Genomic DNA, 10,613 nt, shown 5'->3' on the forward strand with positions numbered 1-10,613 from the left:
CAGGCTGAAAGTCTGTTACTGGTGCCACCCAGGGGGGTCTTCTGTCTTCAGCAGATTCACTCAGCTACCACCAGAATTTTGCTAATTCAATCATGGACTAATACACTTATCATATACCCATGATCCTCTATCACACATCCATGCTCCAGTCACCTCCCAAAAGCTCCTCCTGGAAGGACATGAAGCCTTGGGGATGTTTTGGATATAAATCATAACCACCTGGTAGCTGGTAAGAATTATTTCTGGTGTGTCTATGAGATTTGAATCAGGGGTTAAGAAATCCTGACCTAATATGGGTGACACTATCCAATTGGCTGAGGCACAAAGAGACCAAAAAAATCAAAGGAAAGGCAAGCACTCTATCCCAGAGCTGGAACACTCATCTTTTTTTGCCCTTGAATGTGAGAATTTTGAATATACTGGCCTTGTAACTGAAACCTCCAGGTTTTTGGGTCTTTGCCCTCAGACTAAGAATGATAAGCTTAGCTTCCCTGGTTCTGTCCTTCCAGACATGGGCTGAGTCACACTGTCAACTTTCGTGTTGCCCAGTTTGCAGAAGACCTGTCACGTGACTTTTCAGCTTTCATAATCACATGAACCAGTTTCCCCAATAAATCTCCCTGTCTATCTATGTGTCATCTACTTACCTACCTACGCAGCAACCCATTCTCTATCTATGGAGAACACTGACTAACACAGGGGCCCTTTCCACCCGATGGCTGGACAACTTCTGGAAGATGCCATTTACCTAAGGAAGACGCATGGCCCTGCCATCTGTTTATCAGTGCCTTCATCTTACACAGCAGTAATAAATTAACACTTGGTTAGTTTCTCTGACTCCTGATAGCCCAGCTTCTGTGTTCAGAAGCCCCATCAGCTTTGGAGGTATTGGAGGGTGGGGATAGATGAGGGGCTGGGATCATGGGCTCTGGGTCCCGGTCCACTGGGCCATGTGATGAGTGGGAAATTGCCTATAATGCTGAAACCATGACCCAGAACAGCAAACTCATCCATTCCCTGGAAAGGACTGAGCTTGATGGTGGGGTGGAGCTGAGCGAATCACAAATCACTCACACCTGGCTTGAAGCTCACTTAAGCTGTCCTGGCAGCAGCTTGAAAAGGAACTGGGTGCATCCTGCCTGGTGCAGAATGACAGGGATAACCACCCATGCCAGTGAGTGGGTAGGAGGAGATTAATCAAGCAGCAAGTTGGAGAGAAATACAGCTCACCCGAGCTAGCGGTACGGCTGCTCTTACCCTGCCTGATATGCAGAGAAATCCATCCCGTAATGCCACTGATGCCCCTGGAGTATTGGGATATTAGCCCACGCTAAGAAGCACGGCTGTAATTTGTAGCTTTAGTGTCCCCCAAAGCCCCATGCATTAAAAGCTTAGTCCCCAGGGTGGCACTGTTGGGAAGTAGCAGAGTCTCTAAGAGGTGAGGGGAGATGTTCTGGTCATTAGAGGTGTGCCCGCAGGGGACTGTGGCACCCCAGCCCCTTCCTCACTCTTGTTACTCCCCGGCCATGAGGTGAGGGATTTTGTTCTGCCACATGCTTCCTGAAACTGCCTTCCAGCATCAGAAGCCTTAAGACAATGGATCCATCTGATTTCGAAAAAACAAAACAAAACAACCAAAAAAAAAAAAATGTGATTGTGGACTAGAAACTCTAAAATCAGGAACAAAATCGACCTTTATTTATTTTTTTTTAATTTTATTTAAGGAGAAAAGAAAAAAAAGCAGAGAAAAGGTACAAGTTATACAGATTTGCAGAAAAAAAAATGAACAGTAGGAAATTACTAGTTAATGGATTACATATTGTCATCTTAGAAATAATTGTTCAAGTCACAAAATTAAAGCTTGTAAAGTGGACATTGTTGATCACCTTGTATTATGTTTTTATATTATCTATTATGTCCACCCTTTTGACTTGACCGATTCTGTTCTGTTATGTCACATTTGGTTTTACTCTCTTCCAAAAAAGTAATAAGAACTGTGAGAGCAATGAAACCCAAAATGTGTAATAGTCATTGTACAAAAGAGAGGAAAAGAAAGTGCTCTAAACTATATAACTGCATGTATATTTAAGTGTATAAGATAGAATATGATATCACAGAGTTTTATTGGATCATTGAACAGAACTGTTTGCAGTATCATTGATGGAATGACCTTTATTTTTATAAGTGGATTCTCTCAGGTATTCTGATAACACAAACTCTGAAAAGCACAAGAGCTGCAGGAAGCAGAGAGGAAGAGCACAGAGTGTGCTCAGACGTGTGCTCGGTACAGAAGGGCAGCCCGCACAAAGGGAGGTTGAAAGGATGGCGGGACAGAAGGCTGTGTCAGGCAGGTGTGTGACACTAGGCTACTTACGGACAGCCTTGTATTTGGGCTCCTACCCACCCATTCATTCATTCATCCATTCAGTATAATCGAGGATTGAACTAGTATATGAGGGAAGAGGAGGAGTTAGGGGGAAAGTATTATATGTATCAGAAGCAGTATGTGCAAAAGTCCTAAGGCAGAAAATGACAAGAAGTGTGTTAGGAATAGAGTGAAGGTCAAGAGTTTTAGGCATCATTCTATGGATTTTCTTTTTCTCTTTTCTTCTAGGATTTTTTTTAAAGTGTTTGTTTGTACCGAATATCAAACTCACGACCTTGTGCTTGCCAGGCAGGCACCGGGCCACTGAGCTAAACCCTCTGCCTTTCTCTTTTCTTCTTTCCTCCCACTTCTGCTATTTTAAAATAATTTTTAATTGAAGTGTAACTTATAAGAAAGGACAAGTTGTAAATGTTTCCCCCTATAAATTTAGCAACCCTAGCATTGGATGCCAAAAGGTTTCCAGAATGCTCCTAGTGATATTATTTGCAGTAGCCCTCAAACTGAAGAAAAACTGTGCACCAATGTTAGAACAGAGAAATACAATGTGTTACAGTCAAATGTTATGGCAGAATACTATACAGCAGCAAAAATGAATAAACCGCTTCTCCATGCAACGCAGCAGACAAAACTGTAAAAATCTTTGCTAAGTTCAGCAAAAAAGACACAGAGAATAAATATTGTATGATTTAACTTTTACAGAATTTCTAGAACAATTCCTAGAGATAAAACGTTGCGTCTATCTTCCTGCTTGTTCTCTTTTTCTCTTTCTTCCTTTCCTTCCCATGTATCTGAGGACAAATGAAGTGTACAGTTGCTTCTGGATGCTACATTCTGATCTATTTGGATTTCCTGGCACCAGTAACATATTTTCCTATTTACTTTTATAATAAATATTTATATGCAATTTTTATTTTTCGATTGTGATCTTCAAGATTGTGATGGCTAGTCCTGCATCACTGTATTTCCACATAAATTTAAGAATCAACCTGTGAATTTCCACATGTAAAATATTACTGGCATTTTGACTGAAATCCCAATAAATTTAAAAGATTCCTTAAGAAAATTGAGAAATCTGTAAAATTGACTCTTCCAATAAATAACATGACGCATTTTCCACTTACTTAGTCTTTTGTCTCCTCCTTTTTCTTCCTCTTTTTCTCTTTCTCTGTCTCTGTCTCTCTCATTTCTCTCTTTCTCCATAATTTTTGTGATTTTCTTTGTATTCATTGCATTCAATTCACTGCTAGTTACTTGATGTAGTTTTAGTACTATGGTGATGCCCTCTTAAATTTTATTTCTTTGTGCTTTTCCTAGTATAAATAAACATTAAGATCTTGCCAAAATTGTTTATCGGTACTGACAACTTTTGCATATAATTTTAGATATTACATATAACAGTCACATCATTTGCAAATAATGATAGCTCTTTCTGTTCTGTAGCTTTTGATTTCTTTCCTGACCTTACTTAACTTGCTATTTTGTCTAATACGATAATGAATAGAAACTGAAAGTACACAGTCTTGTCTCATTACTTAATCTCAAGAAGAAACTTTCAATTATTAAGTAGAATTCTTAAAATTAGCCTTTAATTTTCCATTCCTATTTCTTCTTTTTTTAAAAAAACATGAATAGTTGTGAAATTTATCAAATACTTATTTTTATCTACTGAGATGATTATATAATTTTTCTCTTTTACTATATGAACATAATTTTATTTTGATTTTCTTTAAACCATCCTTGAATTCCTGGAATAAACCACTTAGTCATGACAGACCATTCTTTAGTGTCTATTAAATTTTTGTATTTTCTTATTAAAGATGCACCAATTTTCATGAGAACTGTCATAATTTAATCTTTCCTTTTGTAATATCCTTACAAAGTATAGTATCAAAGTTATAGTTGTCTCATAAAATGAGTTGAGAACTATCTCTTTCTATTATTGAATGAGTTTATTTATTTAACATTGTCTATTCTCTAAAACTTTGAAAGAATTTGCCAATGAAGTCATTTAGGTCCAAAATGTCTTTGCAGACAGTATAAATTTAGGATTAATTGTTTAAACAGTATGGAAATGTTCAGTTTTTATTTCATTTTATGTAAGCTTTAGTAAATTTTGTTTTATTGTTAAGACTTTATCAATTTCATCCAAATTTCCAAGTTTGCTAGCTTTAGATCAAGTCATTCATGACATCATTTATTATTTTTATAACATCTGTAGGCTTTGTGATAGTGACTGTTTTCATTTCTGATACAGTTTATTTATTTATGTCTGATCTCTCTGATCAGTCTAGCTGGAGCTTTATAAAATATATTAGGTTTACCAAGGAACAAATATTTGACCTTGTTTTTTTAAAGTTTACATTTATTTTCTATTTATTGATTCCTGCTCTTTGTTATTTTCTTCCTTTAATTACTTGAAGATTTCTTGAGATTTTTGAGAAGGACAGTTAGATAACTGACTTTTAGTTTTCCTTTCATAATACATAGATTTAAAGTTAGAAATTTATATCCTCAAGATTTTAATCTTTCATATAATGGCTTCCTTAGAGGTCCTCTTCTACTTCCATGCAGTCATTTTGCAATTTTATACAGTTTTTATACTTCTTGGTGGGAGTGTTAGCCTAATACATGAACTTTATTATAATCAGAAACATCAAAAAGTGGTGGCTTTTCAGAATCATAATAATAACTGGAAAGAATTAAAGTATTTTAGATAGTGGTTGCCATAACACACTTTTTTACTTTTAAAGGACTTTATTCTGAAAAATATGACCACAGGTAGAGAGGATCAAATCATTTTAGGGTGATCGTTATTAATATAATTAGCATTCATTGAACAAATGCAGTATTAGGAAGCAGGGTAGCAAGGGTTAGATATGGAGTCTAGAATCAAACTGCCTAGATTTGAACCCTAGCATTATTAGCTATGTGATCTTGGGCAAATTACTTAATTTTCTTAGGCTTACAATCTGTAAAATAAGGGTAACAATAGTAATAACTACCTCATAAGGCTATTATGGAGTACATGAGATCCTGTCGGCCACTCCTAGGGAACACAGTAGATTAACACTTTTGATTTCTTAATTATTATTAGGAACATTAAGATTCCATATGTTTTAGATATAGAGAGGTTTTAGATGTAGAGTGCCCAAGGTCACTCAGCTTGTCAATGACAACGCTAGGATTTGAACACAGATCTAGATGTCTCCAAACTTAGTGGCTCAACATGAATGAACATAAAATGAGTTGCAGAAGGAACAGCATAGCAAGGTGGCTTATGCAATGCCACCAGAATAACACCCCAGGGACCTAAATTTGAGTGATGACAGTGCAAAAGGAAGGAAGAAATCTGAGAGGCACGATGAAGCCAGCACAAGACTTAATGACTAACAAGGATGGGCGTGTGGGGAGGGAGAGTGAGCAGTCACAGCTGAGTCACAGTGCCGGAACCGTGGTGACACCAGAGACAGAAATGGGAGACAAAGGGCGGCAGAGGGGGCTGGCTCCTGGGAGGTGTTTCACTGGGTTGCAGACATGCAGGGAGGGTGCCACCAGGACCAGCTGCAGAATGGGGACTGCAGAGAGGGTGGAGCTGTGCAGATCGGCCCTGCAGAGGAGGCTGCTGACGCTCGAACAGTGTCCGTGATCCCTAAGTGAAAGAATAAAGAGACAGAAACAAAGCCCCAAGGACTGAATCTTGGGGCAGAGCCAATGTTTATTTATGGATATTCTGGAAGGGAATAAATAGACATGTAGATAAGGGAACTGGTGGATGTAATCTACTCAGACTTTCAATCAGCCTTTGGCAAGATTCCATTTCAAAGACTGTTAAGAAACCAGGGCATGATGGGAACGTGAGGACAGTGGTCTTACAAGGGAAAAGGCACGGGCTCAGAAACAGAAAATAAGGGGTAAGGACAGATAAATGGTCCCTTCTCCAGGAAGATACTCATAAAGGATCAGTGTTAGGTCTTTCCCCATAATCTCAACAAGGCATTTCCAATAAAATCTTCATGTTTGCAATGGACACTAAATTATGTCTAGAAGTGAAATACCAAACCGAAGAGATTTGGTGGCAGGGAGACATTAATAGTCTGTGCGCATGAGCAAAACCCAACCACCTTCCTTGATTCAAACTTTTTTGCCCTCCAAGCCAAACCCATCTGTAATCTGAAGGTCTTTAAGGACCTTTCCCCGACCTCTTAGGCCTCACGGTTGTTTCCTCTAGTTTTGGGATCCAGTGGTCATCCTGGGCTCCAGTTCTAGTATCTGGGTTAACACAATGCACCAACTTCCTGTCAAGCACATGCTGTGCGTTAGGCACCATATAAATACCAGAATAATCTCAGTCCTCAACAAATCTGCAAATGAAAGTTCCTTCCTTTATCAGCTTCTAGAACACTTACCTACAGGGCTAGTTGTAGAGATGGCTAGTGCTAACCAAATACACAACTGATGTACGTTTCCCAGTCTTTCTGGAGGAGCAGTTAGAGCTGTGGATTAGCTTTGCTAACAGTCTGTAAGCAAAAAGGAAGTATTTCCACTTCTGAATCTAGACAGTTTCCCATATGCTCCATCTCACAACTCCTGTACAACCTTCTAAAAGGATTGATCACTGGGCTTAATGAAACAGAATCAATCAGCCTTGTATTCAAACTATTGACTTAACAAGTTGGTTAATATGGAGTATTAACAAGTTAGTATTAACCAGTGGTAGTATGGAGGTTTTCTCTCACAACCAAGCCCATTCTGTCTCCACCAACTGATACACTTTTCTTCCCAGGAGCTGGAATTCTGTCCCTGAAGTCCTGCTGGCTGATTGGGAACCGCTGTCTATGGTTGCCTCTATCTTGATGTCTTCTGATCAAGAACCACTCCCTGAGTCTGCTGGATTTATTGGCTACTTATGTCTTCCCAGAACTAGATACCTGGCCTTTCTGTGCAACATTCTGTAACAGAAATTTCACTGTAGATGGAAGTAAGCTGTCTGTACTGTGAGCTGCCACAGTGTAAGCCATCCCTAAGTGAACTGATAAAGAGTTTATGAGGACTTGAGAAGAGACTAGAAAAAATGAATAAAAGAATGTTTAATTTCAATTAATTAAAGTGGCTACTCCTAGATACATGAACGCACATACACATAATATAACCCAGGTGCCTTTGGGCCCTACCCACCCAGACCATGCTGGCTTTCCCATAGCACGTTCTGACACACTGCTGTTAATGTGTCAAGCCTTATGGACTCACCTACCAGAGAGTGTTAAGAAAAATGCCTGGAGATCTGTTGAAAGATAGGCAATGTTTCGGGATAAAAATTCTAGAACATTTAAATAAATTGAAGGATTTGGAGTCAAATCCAAGGAACACACTTGGATTTATCAAAGATTATTACTGAGCTCAGTATCTGCTTGTTACAGCTCTAACCATCAGCAAAATGCTGAGTCGGGTTTCCTTAGTGTGTAGGTAGAAAGATTTGACCAGAATTCATTAAGGACAAGCCCTAAAAGTAAGCTAAAGGTTGCCACAATGTTCCTTTACCAAGTTCCAAAACAGAAGCTTGAAAGGAGAGCATAAAACCACGTTGTGTAGGTTTCCAAGGCCAAAGGCCACGTTAGAGATTAGGGACCATTCAATTGCCGGGAATGGACCCCTATTCAAGCTAATTTAAGGAAAAGCACTCCATAGAAAGATAAAATAGTCCATTTCATTCATATACAGAGGCAGGAAACAAGTCAACGAGAACTCAGGAGATCCAAACTCAGGTGTTGGAATTTCTTCATCCGGCCCAGGGCTGAGCGATTTCTCTTGCACTTTTAATCCCCTCTACCCTGTCCTCTGCTTGTAGGCTTCTCTGTGTCTCCTCACGGCTTTCCTATCACCCAGGTTTAGTCTTTATGCCTTTTGCTTCTGAGCCCTCTGAACCCTTTCTCCTCATGTTCCCACTCATCACGTGAGTCACTGTCGCAGTAGCCAAACGCCCAGCTCCTGGAAGAGGATCTGATAGTCCCCCTGCATCCATCAGCTGTGGTTCAGGAGAGGAGAGCTGCACTTGGCACGGAGGATTGCTATCTAGAATGGGGGGGGGGGGGTTCCAAGAAAGCCAGGATGAGGAGACTATGCTGGTTTATCTACCACCCCCTCAGTTTACACATGAAGAAATGATGCCCCGAAGGAATTCAAGTGCTTTGTCTAAGGTCTTAGTTTCTTTGACTTTTTCCTATATATTTTTCAATAGTTTAATAATAATAACAAAAGTTACCACCTATTGAGTATTTACTATGTAGCAGCGCTCCACCATTTATAAATATTACCATAAATAATACTAATATATGTTTTAGGAATTAGATGTTGCTGTTATCTTCTTTTTACTTACAAAGAAACTCAGGTTCAGTGAAGTTAAGTCATTAGACCAAAATTAAATATGAACTGTGTGAGAGAGACAGGCTTAGTCTATAATTTTCTAAATGGAAGTTCTGAACCTCTATGCTAGACTTTTGTCTACTTCACAGAACAGGTGATAATTTATAGAATTTGCCATATCAAAAGATGATCGGAAATATAAATGTATTAGGATAATTTGAATTACAGAATCACTAATAGACTAGCACTACCAAGGAGACCCATATACTTATAAAGAAACACAGTGAAAGACCCTGTCTGTCAGTCTCATCATTGACCTCCAGGGTCCAGCGAAGCACATATGAGCACACATCAACACATAATGTTTTTATTAAGAGAGGCAAAAGAAAGACGGGTATCAGGGAAGACACCTTCTAACAATATGTCCCTTAAGGTGTCTGTTCCCTGGAGGTGGATTTCTGAACTGGGAAAGACCAAGCTGGGAACTCTCTGTTTCCCATTCAAAAGGATGCTCAATACAAGTGAGCGACAACTACCAAACACCACGGAACTACAGTGGTGGAGGTGCGCATCTGTTACTAGGAAGCCCTGATGCATTCACCCGGAGGGCTCATCCCTAATAAACAGGGGTGGGGCAGGGTCTCCTGCTGCAGACGGTGGGGGCGGCACAGGCACACAAGTAGGCACAAGTGAAGGGAGAGGTCCCTGTGAAGCGGGCAGGCGTGGCCAGGAGCAGCTCGAGAGAGGAACGGGCTGGGAGGTGGGTGTCAAGGAGCTGCACCGGCAGATCGTGAGGGCCTTTTATGCCATGTTAAGCAGCTTGGAGTTTATCCAAGTGATTAAAGCAGGAGAATAACAGGGTCAGATTCATGCTTTAAAAATAGATTTTCCTGCTCTAAGGAGGATAGATTCACGGAGGGAAGGCCTAAGGGCAGGGAGACCTATTGGGAATCCAGGCAAGAAATGATGAGGGCCTGAACTGGGACAGAAGTTCTGGGGAAGAATGGAAGAATTCTGAAAAATAGTAGGTTAAATCGACAGAACTAGTCATCCAGAGCAAATAGGGTGAAGGGAAGAAGCTGATGAGCAGGATCCTGAAAGTTCTGACAGGGAGTCGGGTGGGGAGGCAACCACTAAAGGAGGAGGAAGGAGAGGCAAGCTGGGGCGAGCAAACCGACAGTGCTTAGCTGAGTTGCTCAGGAGCCTCGAAACCGGCAGATGTCTAGAAGGAGGCCACGGTAGGGCTGGGCTCGAGGGTGCAGATTCGGGACTGACCTGCCAAAACTTGAACAGATGAGGTCACCGTTGACAAGCATATAAAGTAAGCGGCGAACACTAAACCCAGAGGAGGCTGGCGGTTCCTGAGAAGGGTGAAGGGAAGGGGTAAGGAGAGACAAATACCGAACAATTAGGGAGCAGAGGCCCGAAAGCCCAGAGAGGTAAGCAAGAGAGTTTGGTAAAGACAGAGGAGACCGTCTGGGCAAGTGCAGGAGAAAGACCCAGTGAGGTTAAGGACCAAAGTATGCTCAGCAATTCGGGAGTGAAGGTAGCTACAGAGAGAGATACCCACGACTCAGTGAAGCGAGGGTAGATGTCTGTCAATTAAATAGATAGTGGAGGTCTACACAGTCAAAGCAAGAGAAGGTCATGATCATCTATCTTAACTTTAATATCTGTGATGCCTAAGTGTCCAAGAGAAAAGCAAGTGGAAAGTGGTTAACTAGAAGGTGTGGCTTTGGAAAGAGCTCTCGCTCTTCAAATAGCAGAAACAGAAATCAGGTTATAACGGTGCTGTTGTTAGACTGTAAGAGGCTCAGAGAACTGACTGGTAACTTAAGACAGAAGAGCATGAAACAAACGATGCAGT

Source organism: Cavia porcellus, unplaced genomic scaffold (genome assembly GCF_034190915.1).
Source record: "Cavia porcellus strain 051 isolate PalLab524CR breed Dunkin Hartley unplaced genomic scaffold, mCavPor4.1 scaffold_9, whole genome shotgun sequence".
NCBI lineage: Eukaryota > Metazoa > Chordata > Mammalia > Rodentia > Caviidae > Cavia > Cavia porcellus.